Source organism: Saimiri boliviensis, chromosome 4 (assembly GCF_048565385.1).
Source record: "Saimiri boliviensis isolate mSaiBol1 chromosome 4, mSaiBol1.pri, whole genome shotgun sequence".
Classification (NCBI taxonomy): Eukaryota; Metazoa; Chordata; class Mammalia; order Primates; family Cebidae; genus Saimiri; species Saimiri boliviensis.
In genome coordinates this window covers 36,922,735-36,939,616 of record NC_133452.1, presented here as the reverse complement: position 1 = coordinate 36,939,616, position 16,882 = coordinate 36,922,735, and the positions used below count along the sequence as shown (strand labels likewise).

At 39.7% G+C, this 16,882-nt stretch overlaps 1 long non-coding RNA gene across 1 annotated transcript in view; it reads left to right on the top strand.

Annotated features, from left to right (window-relative positions):
• Positions 1–1,364: 1,364 nt before the first annotated feature.
• The window catches only part of LOC141584262 (uncharacterized), a 175,599-nt gene continuing 160,081 nt past the window's right edge, over positions 1,365–16,882 (top strand). The window contains exon 1 of the long non-coding RNA XR_012517183.1: positions 1,365–2,229. This is a non-coding gene — a long non-coding RNA (uncharacterized LOC141584262). The remainder of the gene's footprint in view (positions 2,230–16,882) is intronic.

Below are 16,882 nucleotides of genomic sequence, written 5' to 3'. Positions count from 1 at the left end.
ATCACTAACTTGTGGGCATGAAGAAATTCAATCATTTGTAGAAGACAGAAGGAATTTGGCAAAACAAAAAAATCTTTCAAGAGGAACTTAAGGTAAAGTCTTCTAATCAGTTCCTACCAAGTAATTCCTTTTTTTTTTTTTTTTTTTTTTTTTTTTAACGGGCTAGGGTGAGAGTGAGGGTTAGGATGAGGGTGAGGGTCAATTCCTTAAATACAATAGAAAATTGTATTAAAATTATAGCCTGATATAGTAAGATGCGAATGCTTGTAAAGTATGTAGAATTCAAGGAAATGGATTGAAAAGGAAGAAGTTATACCCTTCTATCATGGAGATATAAATATATATTTTGATAATTGATGACTAAACGGATTAATCGGTGACATGGAGAAGAGAGTCTGAGAGGCAAGGGAATCTGAGTTATCCCAGTGTGTGTGCGTGTGCGTGTGCGTGTGTGTGTGTGTGTGTGTGTGTGTGTCTCAACCTAGGCACACTTATGGTCTTTTTAATATGCAAAAATGACATATGGAAATCTATGAAATGTTAGTGATAGCGTCAGCTCTGCCAACTTCAAATTCTGGTGCCACTGTTTATGTTTAACATTTTTCTCATGTTGTACTGCATGTAATAGTCTTCACCCGCTAGACAATATTATTACTAAACTATTATTAGCATGTTTAGTAATATAAGTAGTGTCTGACTCTTCTGCCTTTTCTTATTATTTCATCTTGAGTATGTAATTTATAACAATATTTAATTTGCACTAAACTGTCATAAGCCCAAGATAAATTTAGTGAATATTAAAGGATGGTTATGCATCTTTGTCAAGAGCTAAATTAAAACTTTTAAGTGATTTCTGCCTATTTGATCTCTAAAAGTTTTAAATGAAAAGTTGTTTGGCAAAGAGTTATGCATTGATATATATGAAATCATAGTTTTGGGTGAAAATAATCTTTTTTTTTTCTTTTTCTGGGATGGAGTCTCACTCTCGCCCAGGCTGGAGTGTAGTGGCACGATTTTGGCTCACTGCAACCTTTGCTTCCTGTGTTCAAGCGATTCTCTTGCTTCTGCTTCCTAACTGGGATTACAGGTGCCTACTACCACACCCAGCTAATTTTTCTGTTTTTAGTATAGATGGGGTTTCACCATGTTTACCAGGCTGGTCTTGAACTCCTGACCATGACCTCCCAAAGTGCTGGGATTACAAGCATGAGCCACTGCACTTGGCCATGAATCTTTTTATCATCCCCCTTAGTACATGATCACACAGTCCCTGCTCGATGCTCAAGGTAATAATTGGCTGTCTCTATTTCTTTTTACCATTCCATTTTTGCTCCCTATTGAGTAAAATATCGTATTAGCAAAACTATGTGCTTGTGTTTTCTGAAGCTGTAGAGACTACTTCTTCAACCTTTAACATATACTGTTATATTCTACCCTCGCATTTTCTTTCCCAAGTTGTCACAGAAATGCTTTTGTGACAAATTTTTCAGCACTTTTCTTTATAGTTCATGACTTCTAAACCAATTGCCCTCCATTGGACACTGTCTCATTTTGTTTTGTCCATTTGACAATATAATACCCGGATGCAGCCACAGCAATCTAGGAGGGTTATGACCAACACAGAGCATAAGGACACTAAATGTTTCCTGAATCTGGAACCATACTGTCATTTTTGCAATCCTATTATGTATTTCCTTGTTTACTGTTTTATGCTGTTACCAGCCTTTGGCACTTTTGTGGGACCGCACGTGAGCTACTCTGGAGTTTAGCTTTTTGCATCTTGTCCTACAGATTCATGTTTGGTTGATATGCAGAAACCAGTCTGTTTACTAGTCAACTGGTAGGCTGATGTGACAATTACACACAGAAATGGTTCAAAATAACTGGAAAACCTCCGATTACATTGACTAAAATTTTAAAAGCAGAATTTTCATGGTTTTAAATTTTGAGGAGGTAACTGAATTATCAACCCTACTATTAACAATATTCTCATTGCTTGCACCCTACATCTATTGATTTTAGAAAATGTCAGTGGCGATTCATGTTCAAGATATTGATCCCTGAATTAACAAGTAAATAGCTTCAAGTAGTGTTGATGTATAGAAGTTTTCTGATAAAAAGACAAAGGACCATATCTTGCTTTTTTGTTTGTTTGTTTGTTTGTTTGTTTTCAGGCAAGAGCTCATCCTGGAGAGACCACATCTTGGAACTTGTCTTCTAGAGTTGACTGTAAGGATATTAGACATTTTTCTTTAGTTTGTGTTATGTTTATTTTTTAAAAGTGTGTGGTTAAGAGAACGGGTTACATGCTGATTACAGATCTCCCTTGCAGACCGTCAGCTTATGAGGTTAGGAGAGTGATTTATAAAGTTGACTACAGGTCAGATCATCTTTGAGAAAGCTGTGCTTTCAACACCGCAGGATTAAAAGAAAAAACCGAAAGGAAAAACACTATATTAAAAACAACCCCTCCTCCCAGCTCCTATTTTCAACTCCACTCCCTTTCCCCAGTATACTGGTTCATAACCCCGCGTAAAGTTGATGCTGGTGACTGATTGTCTTTGCCTCTGTGTGTCTGCTTCCTTCCTTTGCTGTTCTGGTTTTCCCAGTCTCTCTGTCTATGCTCATTACCTTTACTCACTCTGTTTTCATCGGGATTATTAAACTGATTGGGTCCTGCTTTGTGGTCTTTTTGAAAGGAAATTCTCAGCTATAGCCAAAGACGGTGGAGGAAATTTCACTTTCTTGGTCTTAGCACCATATTGCTAAGGGAGTCAGTTACATTATGTCATGAAAATTTGGTTGGTTACCAGATTTCCAAGACCTCACTCATGGATATAACCCTAATGAAATACCAATGGAGGCAAGAATCCAAGAACACCATGCCAGATTCCCCAAAGGGAGTTACATTTTCAAGATAGTAAACTTTTAAATGTATTATGTATCAGCCTTTTAAATGTTATAACTGATAGTTGACAGGACAGAGTGAAAACACAAATAAAATGAAGCTTTTTTTTTTTGCAAAATTTTCACCTAAGTATCAATCCACATTGGATGTGGCAATAATATATATGGCTAGTTTTCTTTTTCCTTTTTTGAGATGGAGTCTTTCTCTGTCACCGAGGCCGGAGTACAGTGACATGATCCTCCCAAGTAGCTGGGATTACAGGTGTGCACCACTGGGCCCGGCTAATTTTTGTATTTTTAGTAGAGATGGGGATTCACCATGTTGGCCAAGCTGGTTTCAAACTCCTGAACTCATGTGATACACTTACCTCGGCCTCCCAAAGTGCTAGGATTACAGGTGTAAACCACCACACCCGGAAATGGCATATTTTTCATTAATTAATTAGGTATTTATTTTCTACTTTAAACAGTCTTACTTTTTATCTTTTAATCCAACCTCTTTCCTCCATCTAGGATTTTCAGACTGATAAAAACTTAATTGCACTTTTGTCTAATATGGGTAAACTAGAAATTAAAAATTCCAATCCATCTGATATCTTGATAATAAAACCAAGTTACAATATGAATGCGTGATATTATTTTCTGTAGATATTGTTCTCTTGGGGCCGGGTGATGTGGTGCACCCCTGTGATCCCAGCACTTTGGCAGGCCAATTCAGGTAGATCATCTGAGGTCAGGAGCTCAAGACTAGCCTGGCCAACATGGTGAAACCTCACCTCTACTAAAAAAAAGTACAAAAATTAGCCAGGCATGGTGGTGGGCACCTATAATCCCACCTACTGGGGAGGCTGAGGCAGGAGAATCGCTTAAGCCTGGGAGGTGGAGGTTGCAGTGAGCCGAGATCATGCCACTGCATTCCAGCTCATGAGACAGAGTGAGACTCCATCTCAAAACCAACAAACAAATGAACAAACAAACAACATTGTTCTCTTGGGGCCTGGCACAGTGGCTCAGGCCTGTTCTCCTAGCACTCTGGGGAATGGAGGCAGGTGGATTGCCTGAGCCCAGGAGTTTGAGATCAGCCTGGCCAACAGGATAAAACTGTCTCTACAAACACACAAAAATTAAGCTGGATGTGGTGATGTGCCTGTAGTCCCAGCTACTCAGCTGGCTGAGGTGAGAGGATCACCTGATGGGGGGAGGTTGAGGCAGCAGTGAGCGGGTATCACACCACTGTACTCTGCACTCTAGCCTGGGCGATAGAGTAAGACTCTGTTTCAAAAAAAAAAAAAAAAAAAAAAGAAGAAAGAAAAAAGAAATTCTTCTCTTGGGAAAACCAACTGACAATGATAAACTGTTCAGATTTTAGTCTTATAGTGAGTAATATAATCAGAAAGACTTTAGGGGAATCAAATGCTTAATAAATGCAAACTATTTCTTTGGAAGAGTCTAATTCTTGACAAATTATAAGGGTCTTCAAATGTGCCCCACTGCACATGTGGACTGTAGTTCCTCTCAGCTTGCCTAATGACCTGGTAAACTAAAAAAGCAAAAGTCTAGTGGTTTGTCATTGTCAGCAACCCCCTAGCTGAGCGAAATTTGAGTTGTATAAGCACTCCCTGAATGTATATATTTCTATTGTAATTATTTGCTTTTAAAATGGCACATCCATATTAAATGTATATGGGAAACAGAACTGTCTTCTGGAAAGAGATAACCAAACAGTAAAGTGTAGACCAGGGACGATCTTGATATGCAGGCCCTGGATGGCGGGAGACACTGCAGGAAAGGGCAGTCACCGAGAGCTAAAGTGTCATTTGGGATTCTTGTTCACTGCCCCTCAAGCTATTTTTTGTTTGTTTGTTTTTCTGATTCACTGGGCAATATAAAGTTTTTTATTTAGGTCAGGGATAGAAAAATTATGGCAATTCAAGGACATGCCAAATTTGTTGATTTTTGCTCTACCTATGGAAAAATAACTGATTAAAAATAGTGACCAGGATTGTCATGGAAATGTGTATTTTAGAATCAGACTAAAAAACTTGCAGCTAAGTGAGCCTTTTCAGATAGTCAGGGTACAGGACTACTTAGAAGACTTCACTTTTTTCATCCAGTTAGATTATTCACTTGGGACTCTACCTTTTTGCTCTTCCTAGTTCTGAAAGCATCATAACCTATTCAAAAACAAAAGTTCTATAATTTTGATATTGGCTTATATCAGTTTCATGCACTAATTTCAATTATTAGTTTCTGTAGTTAGATAGTTAGATCGGCTGTGCTCCCTTCTATCACTGAATAAGACCAAAGATTTGTGGGAGCAAATGGTGAGGCTTGCACCCAATGGTGTGTGAGGGAGGCTCAGAAATGGGATAGCCAGAAGTTGATATGCCGTCAGGTTAAAGTGCAGTTAGGGAATCCTAACTTTTATTTTTCCCAATCTTGCATTTTCCTAGTTGTTCGCTCGCCCTAGGAGAGGGCCAACTATAAGACACCAAGTCTAAACAGGGATAAGATATAGTTCAGGTCCAGTCTAGGCACAGAAAACAATGGAAAATCTCTTAAACTAAGATGGGAGCTGTCCAGGATTAATGCTGGATCCTTCAAGCATTTCTTTAGGAAAATGAGGTAAATGAAGAGAGGAGGGGCTATTCCCAAAGGTTTGCAACTTTGCTAACAATGTGGGAACCGTTGGCTGTTTGGATGTAAAAGGAAAGAATGTGGCTTCCTGAGGGTAGTTGGAAGAATGTACAATGACTTTTAAATATTATCAATACTCCGGATTTTGGTCCATTAGTAGTGCCTCTCTTTTTTTTTTTTTTTTTGACGGCGTTTCGCTCTTGTTACCCAGGCTGGAGTGCAATGGCGCGATCTCGGCTCACCGCAACCTCCGCCTCCTGGGTTCAGGCAATTCTCCTACCTCAGCCTCCTGAGTAGCTGGGATTACAGGCACGCGCCACCATGCCCAGCTAATTTTTTTTGTATTTTTAGTAGAGACGGGGGTTTCACCATGTTGACCAGGATGGTCTCGATCTCTAGACCTCGTGATCCACCCACCTCGGCCTCCCAAAGTGCTGGGATTACAGGGTTGAGCCACCGCGCCTGGCAGTAGTGCCTCTCTTGATCTGCCTGCCTTGGCCTCCTAAAGTTCTGGGATTACAGGCATGAGCCACCGTGCGTGGCCAAATATCTGAATACTTTTTAAAGCAGCAAGGAGTCACTAAGACAAAGGACTTGGCCCCATTATAAGTTAAAGTGCACTCACCAAGTGTCATGGCTCCTGAGCAGCACTGGACTGTGCTGTGCTGAGTGTGGGCAGCTCAACTACAAATCAATGCAGTATATAGTCAGTGTCAAGTTCAAAGGATGAGTATTACATGATTTCAGATCAGGGAGAGAATTACATGGATTTGAGTGGTCAAGGGGCTTCTGTGGAAGAGGCATCACTAACTGGATCTTCTTCAGGGAGAAGAAATAGCTGTTCAGAAATATGATGTGGTGTTCCCTGATGTCAGAAAAGTTACATTGAGGGAGAGGGTCAGGGACTTTGGCTTATGTTGGGAAGTCTCAGGGGTAGCTTTGAACAGATGTGTTTGGTGGAAGGTAGAAATAATGTAAGAACTTCGAAAGTCAGTGTGAGGAGTATAAGCTTTTATTTGAGGGTAATGGTGAACTATTGATTTTAGGATTGATGTATAAAGTATAGCATTTTGATGAAAGGAGGTGAAGGGTAGCAGAATATGCCATTCCCAAATATGCAACTTGACATAAGGATGACTTTTGAACTAAAGGAATTTGAAGAACAGAAGGTGCAAGAAGGCTGCACCAACTTCCCCTTTCCTTCCTAAAAGCAGGAGATGAATCTCTCATGTGAAAGGTGCTCATTCTATAATTGGGAGTAAGAAACGTTCTTAGCACCAGAGACAGGGAGTCAAGACTAAGAGAATTCTGTACATACAGATCTTGTTAGAGCAATTCTTATCTTTCTTTGGTCCTCCCATGATCTAGTTTGGATAGACAATCCTCCAAACTTCATGTAGAAACTTGTTGGAGGTGGGGCCTAAAGGGAGGTGTTTGAGGTCATGGAGGGAGGCGGATCCCTCATGAATAGATCAGTGCTGTCCCTGGTAGGTGTATGGTGGGAGGGTCAGTTTTTACTCTATTAGTTTCAGGGAGAACTGCTTGTTGAAAAAAGCCTAGCACCTTCTCCTCCTCTCTTTCTGTCTCTCGCTCTTGTTTCTGCTCTTTCATCTGCTTACGTGGGCTCCCCTTCTCCTTCCACCATGAGAGCAAGCAGCCTGAAGCCCTCACCAGAAACAGATACTGATGCTGTGCTGCTTGTACAGCAGTGAGCCAAATACACGTTTTTTTTTTTTTTGTAAATTATGCAGCCTCAAGTATTTCTTTGTAGCATCACAAATGGACAAAGACACCCCACATATTTTAGTGACTTTTCTACAACTACTTCTCTGTGTCCAATACCATGCTAGTATGCAAGCACTTAGGTTCTGCCACCTCTGTGGGTCTTCATTTTCCGAGTGGGGCTCCAGGTACATGTCAATAATCTGTATGCTTTTCTCCTGTGAATCTGTCTTATGTTGACTTACTTCTCAGGGCCCACCAGAAGCCCTAGGAGGGTAGAGGTAAAGTGTTGCCTCCCTTCTAGAGGGTTTTAGGAAGATTGTTTGTCTAGCAGACATGCCGTTTGGCCTGCAAAGTAGCAAAACGGGAGTTGGGGAGACTTTGGGGAGAAATGCAGGGGAGGCTGACAAAGACCTGGTGAAGGTATGAAGGCCAGAAGGAGGGAGCGCTGTGTTGCAGCAGTTGTGGAAACTTCATGATGGGGCCACATTTCAAAAGGATATGGCTGTGTAAGTGACAATCACAGTGCTCCAACCCGAGGCAAGGAACTGACTTTATATTTTGGAGGAAGATGTCCAGTGTTTGATTGTGTGCGGTGGATCTACATGACGCAGCTGGTGTTGATACTGAGGCTGTGGGCTCTATCTGGCTCCCCTAACAGGCATTCTGGAGACGTTTTTCCAAGAAATTAATTTCATGGGCCGTTGAGACCCTAGTGCCTCTCTGTTGATTCTAACCTTTCTGGCATGGTTTTACAGGCCAGTGGTATATACGCCAGTTTCATTTTTTATCACTCTGGATAAAAACGTTTGGGGCAGAAAAGCAGATTCTACAGCTAGTGCTTTTTAGGTGCAAGGATTTCAGCAGCCTCAGACAGTTGCTGTATCTTAATTCCTGCAACCTCCCAAACTTCTTATCCTTGAAGTCCTTTAAAAGATAGCTTCAGAACCCTGGGAGATAGTCCAAGAAGTCAGTCAGCCTCCTACTCCTCTACTCCTCTTGATCCTAAATGGGATTAGTATGATCTCATTCACTCTCCAAATATTTACTGACCACCTATTAAGTACAAGGTTTTACCCTCAGGAAGGTGACAGTGAACTGGAGAAGTCAAACATCTGGACTGGCAATTAAAATGCAGTCTCAGACATACCATGCTAGGTGAAGTGTAAAATAGGCTTTTGGAGCCAGGCTGCATTTGAACTGGTACTGCACACATGGGCTGTGTCACCTTGGGCAATTTACTTAACATGTCGCTGCCCGTTTTGCCCTCTGTAAAACAAAAATAATAATAGCAGGATTATCTTGAAAGTTAATTGAGGTGATGCAGAAAAGAAATGCTAAGTAAAAGCCAGCCAGTATATTCCAGCCCAGAGAAAGGGCAGGGTGGAATGAAACATGGCATAGGAGCAGCCGGCTGTTGTTGGTACATACTAGCACTTATTGGAGATCAGCAGCCAGAGCCTATTTTGATTGGTTATGGCATCTGTCCTGATAAGTCACTGGGTCCATTTTGATTGGTTGATGACTGTACTGTATGGGTTTATTTAATATTTATTTTATGTATGTATGTATGTATGTGTATATGTATGTATGTACGTATGTATGTATTTATTTGAGACGGAGTTTCGCTCTTGTTACCCAGGCTGGAGTGCAATGGCGCGATCTCAGCTCACCGCAACCTCCGCCTCCTGGGTTCAGGCAATTCTCCTGCCTCAGCTTCCTGAGTAGCTGGGATTACAGGCCCACACCACCATGCCCAGCTGATTTTTTATATTTTTAGTAGAGATGGGGTTTTACCATGTTGGTCAGGCTGGTCTTGAACTCCCAAACTCAGGTGATCCGCCCGCTTTGGCCTCCAAAGTGTTTGGATTACAGGCGTGAGACACCACGCCCGGCCTGTATAATATTTTTAATATCATCTCAGAGTTTAAGTCAGTGGTCCTGAAACACTACACGTGCCTCAGAATAAATGGAATGCTTGCTAAAAGTGCAATTTCTTGGGCCCCAGCCCCAGAGATTATGATTCAGTTAATGTGGAGTGGTCCCAGAAGTATTTTTAACATGCATTGATTGCAACCCTGGCCTCCTAAAAGCTCTGATTTAGAGGGACAGGCGAGGTTATCTGGAAAAAGTAACATTTAACCAAGACCTAGAATTCTAACAGCTTTAGGCAGGGAGGTGGGGCGAGCAGGATGGAGTAGGGGATTATTCTTCTCAAAGAGAATAGCATGAGCAAAGGCCCAGAAGTTATAGGAGAAACATTCAGAATGGCTGGAGTATAAAGTCCAGGGTGGATGGCAGCAAAAGATAAAAAGAAAACCGTTATGAAGACATTGTAAACAGTGGATTTTAATTTTACTTTCAATGTAATGAATGGGATCTCATTTAATGTGTTTTACAAATAGGGTGCAGGATCATGTTTACGCACTGGAAGATCTCTGGTTTTGTGCAAAAGGATGAGGGCAAACAAGCCAGGGGCAGCAGGCAGCCTCTGAGCTCCCTGGTGAGAACAGCTGACTTGGTGGCCTGCCACCAATCCTTACTATTGCCCTTGGCACTTTTCCTGACTCTTTCCCTCTGTACTGACGTCTGGCCCTCTCTGGACCTGGTCAGCCACTCTGGACAACTGTCTTCCTTCATGGCTGGTGTGGCCTCCCTGCTCCAGCTTCTGACATGATGGTCATAGTGACTGTGCTCTGGTTTCAGTACGTGGTCACACTGGCAACCAACAATGCAGAGGAAGCAGGTGGGGGACTAGAATGTAACCAGAGGAAGGCAACGCCCTATCTGGCTTATTCATCTCCTTCTGGCTACAAAGGTGTAGCAGAAGAGTCTAGGGGAGCAGTGTGGAGTAAGCGCTCAGTACATATCTGCTGAAGAATGAGGGCTCCGTCTCCAGCAGAGGGCCTGCGGTAGATATGAGAGGGCAATTCCAACTTCTGCAGATAGTATGGAGTGACCGTAATGACTCACTTATTGTTGATGACAGGTTCTTTTTACCCATCCTTTTGATCATACTTCCTCTTGTGTTTCCACTTTATTCTTTGCATTATTTTTCTTTAAACAGGAAAAGGGCCCTGAACATTTTTTTAAGTGTCAGTCAATCTCAAAATATTGTTATTTTAGCTATACAAGCTATCTCTGCCAAAGCAGAGAAAGTACAAATCCTAGAAACCTGTTTCTCACTAAACTCACTTCATAAACCCATCCAGAGTCATTTTCCACAATAGGATTGAAAAAGTAAGAAGAACAGGCAGTAATCAATTGTAGCACTTACTAGTTTACCCCTCAGATCTCAACCTTGTGCCAGCACTTAGAAGCAGGATCACAGGAGGACAAGAAATAGAGAAAGGGGATTAAATGAACTCCTAAAATGGTCATAATTTCCCAAAGGCCATGTTTTAAAACCCTGGGATTAGTCCCCGGAAAACCATTTATTCAATTATTAAAGCTAAATTACTGATAATGCTCTTTTCCTCACCAAGCTGACTGGATATTTGTCAAAACTGAGTTGTACACATTGATAATAGGAATTACGAAGGACTTGCTATAAAGTGCGAACTGTGTGTTTAATTGTTACTGCAAGAAAAATATAACTTACTGGTAAACTGCTAGAATTTGAAACAAAGTGCCCTTTTTACTTTTGTAGGAATGTCGATGCTAACCAAATGTGTCCGCATGGTTTCAATTAAGCAGAGGAATGTTAAATGTAAAGCTAAATTGATGAAAATAACCAAACTTTCTGACAAACCAATAAATCGGAGTCTAGAACTCATTGCCCATACTGTACAGCAGCCAGAGAAACATTGCTAGATCATCAATTTTTACGTAATTTTTGAGTTAGTTTATACTTGAAAAGAGAAAAGGAATGCTAGGAAAGTGATTTAAATTATTTCCAGCCATAAACAGAGAACATGCACATTGGGCGTAGACCTTATTCTTCACTGTATGCAATTGAACTGATTGTTTATTCTTTTAGCAATTTCCTCACTGAAATTTTTGGAAATGTAAGACAGAGTTTTCAGGGAACTCTCATGTCAACATTTTGGCAAATGATCTGGCAACACACTAGTCATTGGACCACTTTTCTGAACTCCTCAGAACTACTCCATGGCAATCTGTACTCTTTGAAAGTGATGTTTTAATTTTCCTTCCCTCAAATTTTTTATTCCTTCAAGTTGCTGTCACGTTGAGATGACAATATCCCATGAAAATTATGAGTTTGGAGAAGAAAATTCTAAATTTCTTACTGAAAACAGAGGGTAAAATGACATAGTTAGAAATATGACTCTCTGCACATTTCTGCTTATGTCAGAAATTTCCATTTCTAATATAGAAATTTACCTCTGAATTGGTCTTTTTATTTTGTGGGAGATGGCAGGAAATAAGCCTTTATAATCAAAGGAAGGTGAAGCTGAGCTCATCATCTTTACCATTGTGAAGTGGGTACCCTTTGCTGAAAGGCCAGTCGGAAACCCATCCTCCCACATCTTGATCTCCATCGCCCTCCAGGTACAGAATTTTCCTGCGATCCTCTTGCTAAGAAAGTAGAACTGCTTCAAAATGTAAGGTAGTGTCTCTCAGTTTCCATGGCTCTATCCCAAGCTCAAAGTGTGCCAGAAAGACCCTGTATCCTATTTGGGCCAAATTTTTTTTTCAGGCAAGGGCCTATTTCAAAACCTATTAATGCTATAATTTTTTTTTCTAAACAGGACTGGGGAACAATCTGTTTTTCAAATTAGATGGTCACTCCACACTTGTGTCTGGTAGCCACTCAAAAAACACTATTTTTTTTGCAAAATTATTTTTTGGGCACTGCCATGAAGCTGCTCCTTTTTAAATTAAAATTTCATGCTCCTGCTTAATATTTTTTTAAAAAATATTATTAAAGTTCCAGGGTACATGTGCAGAACGTGCCTGTTTGTTATATAGGTATATACGTGCCATGGTGGTTTGCTGCAACCCATTCATTCATTATATACATTAGGTATTTCTCCTAAAGCTGTCCCTCCCAATCCTTCCCATCCACCCCCACCGACAGGCCCCAGTGTGTGATGTTCCCCTCCCCGTGTCCATGTGTTCTCATTGTTCAACTCCCACTTGTGAGTGAGAACATGCAGTGTTTGATTTTCTGTTCACGTGTTACTTTGCTGAGAACGATGGTTTCCAGCTTCATCCATGTCCCTGAAAAGGACATGAACTCATCCTTTTTTATAGCTGCATAGTATTCTGTGGTGTATATGTGCCACAGTTTCTTTATCCAGTCTATTTTTGATGGGCATTTGGGTTGGTTCCAAGTCTTTGCTATTGCTAACAGTGTGGCAATAAATATATGTGTGTATGTGTCTTTATAGTATAGTAGAATGATTTATAATCCTTTGGATATGTACCCAGTAATGGGATTGCTGGGTCAAATGGAATTTCTATTTCTAGATCCTTGAGGAATTGCCACATGGTCTTCCACAATGGTTGAACTAATTTACACTCCCGCCAATAGTGTAAAAGTGTTCCTATTTCTCCACATCTTCTCCAGCATCTGTTGTTTCTTGACTTTTTAATGATCATCATTCTAACTGGCATGAGATGGTTTCTCAATATGTTTTTGATTTGCATTTCTCTAATGACCAATGATGATGAGATTTTTTTTCATATGTTCGGTGGCCACATAAATGTCTTTTTTTGAGAAGTGCTCCTGCTTTTTAAACTAAAGTTTCAAACCTTTTCTCAACATTGGATAAAATTCACCTGAAATTTAAATCAGAGTTAATTACATATATTATGTATTTCCAAGGACTTACACTACATTTTACATTTTTATTGTGTATTTAAGTGACATTCAGTGGAAAAAAATGAAATAATCTCATTTGAGGGCAGGCAACATGGTTTTCCCTCAACTTACCTTTGCATCTACTTGTTTCTAATGGTGCTGACTTCATATAAATTACTCAATTTATTAATAGTAATAATAATTCTTCATATATATTACTCAATTTATTAATAGTAATTGCTCAATGACTATTGCTGCTATAGTTGCCGTTAACTGCTGTATTTAAGATGAGTGGTAGTGCTCTCTTGATCAATCAAGTATTTAAAGCATCTTGTCCTTTAACCTTTGTGTTGTCCACACATTTGATTTGCTTAAACCTCTTAGGTATTCATTCAAATCACAGATTAAAAAGTTGAATATCTATGTTCTGTGATAAGCTGCTGGATACGTCCCTCCAGGTTTAGTTGATCTGCAGATATTTACTGGGTATTTAGGCCCTTTGCTCAGGCTAAGATTGCAAAGATAATATTACATGATTTCTGTCTTCCAATAACTCAAAGCATTGATCAATAAATATGTTATCAGCCAGCTATGAATTCACTTAATGTGGTATTCTCCAGATCACAGTCCTCATTCTTTCTATATAAGTGCCTGCTATATATGTGTAATGCAATAGGATAAGTCATAGAAAAAGATTACACCCTGTGATATTTATTTCATCTAAAAATTTATCTTTAAAGACTTCATCAAGAGTTTTGCTATAATCAAGGCCCACTATGCCTACTGATTTGGAATAGTTTCAGGCCTGTATAGACAGGCATAGTTTGTATGTTAACTCTCAAGTTCAGCATAACTGAAGCTTTCTGATACTCTGATTTCTTAGTTAGGCATTCCTCTGACTTTTACCATCCTCTTTTCTGGGTATAATCCATTTCTCTCTATCTTTTTTTTTTTTAAAAATATATATTTTATTGTGTTTTAGGTCTTGGGGTACATGTGAAGAACATGCAGGATTGTTGCATAGATACATACGTGGCAATGTGCTTTGCTGCCTTCCTCCCCATCACCTAATCTGACATTTCACCCCACGTTACCTAATAACTTCTTTGTATTAATATTTCCTCCCTCCCTCCTTCTTCCTTCTCTTCCCTTCCCTTCCTCCATTCCTTTCTCTCTCTCTCTCTCTCTCTCTCTCTCTCTTTCTTTTTTTGTCCTGCTCTGTTGCCCAGGCTGGAGGGCAGTGGCACAATCTTGGTTCACTGCTACCTCTGTCTCCTGAGTTTGGTTCACTGCAACCTCTGTCTCTTGAGTTCAAGCAATTCTCCTGCCTCAGCCTCCTGGGTAGCTGGGATTACAGGAGCACACCATTATGCCTGGCTAATTTTTGTATTTTTAAAGTAGAGACAGGGTTTCCCCATGTTGGCCAGGCTGGTCTTGAACTCCTGACCTTGTGATCTGCCTGCCTCAGCCTCTCAAAGTACTGGGATTACAAGTGTGAGCCACCGCACCCAGCCTCATCCATCTTTTCTTTAGTCTTTCACAACTCCCTGCCCTCTGGCTCTATCTAGCACTGCTCAATTTTCACATTAGTGTTTAACTTTTGGTCAGTTTGTTGTTCATTCCAACATTAGAACTTTCAAAAACATGTCAAGATAGCTAATAAACATATTAGGCATGATATTTATAAGTCATGATACATTATCACTCTCATTACATACATTTTCTCTAAATATACCTGATACAACTTTTGTCTCTAGCCGAAAGGTATTAAGTCATATGTAATAGAGGGGTAAGAAGTATCTGCTCTTTATACTGTACTTCAGTCTATGGCTCAAGGACTGATCAATACAAAGTTATCATAAGGATGGTGGGGCAGCATATTTCAAAGTGAGGTTTCGAAGAAGTCTTTGTGCACCATCCCACACTAAGGAAGCACTGTTAGGCCACTTCATCTGACTTGCCCTTCAAGAGCCTAGAGTACTTAGGAACCTTACCACTACAGCAGAGAATTAGATGGGCTCTCGAGGGTTTTCCACGTGACCGATGGTCAACCATGTTACAATCCTTTCGTTACAGTTCTGTTGTCATTTTGGTAGACAAGGAATAACATTCAGATTCAAAAATCATTTATTATTTAGGGCCTATTTTGTGTAGGAATAGGCGCTTTCACAATGAATTGCTATTCTTTAATTTGACAGATATGTATCTTGAAAACCTATTATGTGCCAGGTTTGTGTACTATATGGAAGATTTGATATTTGGCCTAAAATCTGGGGAAACATCCATCAAATATAAAATATGAAAGTGAAAGCCTCTTAGAAAGTTGTGTGTGTTTATTTTACCAAAATAATTGTGTAAAGTTTCCCCATATTCCAGAATCTATAAATACTGCATAACAACAAAACAAAATGGGAGTCTTTAAAAATCGGAATGTTGTTGATATTTTATATGACTTTTCAAGCACAAAGCAGAATGAAGCAAAAATTACTTATGGGGAAAATACACACATTTTTCATTTACACTTTTTTTTCTTTTTCTTTTGTTCCTGCTTGAGAGTTAACAATAATGTATGGTGAATGTAACTTTGCAATATATATAATGCTTTTGTATTTTTCATGAATTTTAATGTAAATACTTAAATTTAAACTGAATGGTTTGGATGAATCCAATTCACATATGAACGACTCATATAATTTTGGTTCCTAGGAAACTTGTGTAACCTATTTGATGGTAGATTCTTTTTCTTCTTCATTTGCAAGTGCTGACTTTTCAGTGCTGGCAAAGTTCTAAGAAGAGGTTAGAAAGGAATAGGCTGAGAACTCAGAAAACACTGTTCCTACTTCTAATTTAGGCTGTGGCATTAGCTGTGTTCCATTGTTTTGCCATATTTAGCACTGGTAAAACGTCTATTGAATAGCAATCTTCAGGGATACACTAAAAATCATTTCAATTTTAAGGGCTTTAATAATAATAAAGGTATAAAAACAACAGTGACATAAATAATAGTAGTTAGCATTTATAGGCCAAGTATTTTATTTTATTTATTGTATTTTGTTTTAGAGATGAAGTCTCACTCTGTCACCCAGGCTGGAGTACAGTGACACATGATCTTGGCTCACTGTAACCTCTGCCTCCTGGGCTCAAGCAATCCTCCCACCTCAGCCTCCTGAATAGCTGGAATTATAGGCACACACCACCATGTCTGGCTAATTTTTTGTATTTTTAGTAGAGGCAGGGTTTCAACATGTTGGTTAGGCTGGTTTCGAACTCCTGACCTCAAGTGATTCACCTGCCTCGACTTCCCAAAGTGCTGGGATTACAGGCATGAGCCACCCTGCCCAGTAGGCCAAGTATTTAAAATACATCCTCTTGTAATTCTTACACCTCTCTGTGCTATATATTCTAGTATTATCTCCACTTTGTGGCTGAGGAAACAAAAGTTTCAAGTGATTAACTGTCTTTCCTGGATCTGAATGTTCTTTGCCTGTGTTATGGAGGCTCTTTTGGATTTTTGTCTCATTAGTTGGCACTTGTCCTAAATGAATAATACACTGATAATAACAATATCTATAAATCCAAAGTTAATGTCATATGTAAAGACAATAAGAATATGCTAAATCTGAACTGGAGACTTAAGATAATATTGTACATTTATTGGTAGCATCATGGGAGCGTTTGAAAATAACATAGTAAAAAGTTAAACAAATGGGAGGAGGAGGGGTTAAAATGGAATAGCAGCCCTTGAGATTTAGTGAGACACCAATGGGATTCTTGGGACAGTATTTTAGAAAACTTATGCCGGGCGCGGTGGCTCAAGCCTGTAATCCCAGCACTTTGGGAAGCCGAGGA